The sequence below is a fragment of the Habropoda laboriosa genome, unplaced genomic scaffold (genome assembly GCF_001263275.1).
Source record: "Habropoda laboriosa isolate 0110345459 unplaced genomic scaffold, ASM126327v1 scaffold258, whole genome shotgun sequence".
NCBI lineage: Eukaryota > Metazoa > Arthropoda > Insecta > Hymenoptera > Apidae > Habropoda > Habropoda laboriosa.
Window position 1 is genome coordinate 222,145 of NW_017100395.1, and position 258 is coordinate 222,402.

Sequence of the window (258 nt, forward strand, 5' to 3'; positions counted from 1 at the left end):
TATATTTCTTGTTTTATTAATAAACAATTTTTCAAATATTCTTGAACTAATAGTTTCGTGAAAAGTGAAATATTTTAAGGTGAAAGGATTGTGATTTTGTACGAAGTATTATACGTTGGTACTACTGATGACTAAATTCATAGTATACTATACGTTGTTACGTTTTGTATTATTGTGCGTTTTTCAGTATATATGTAAGAATTAATATCTGATGTGCAAATAATTATGATAATAATTTTGTAATTATTTATAAAATAA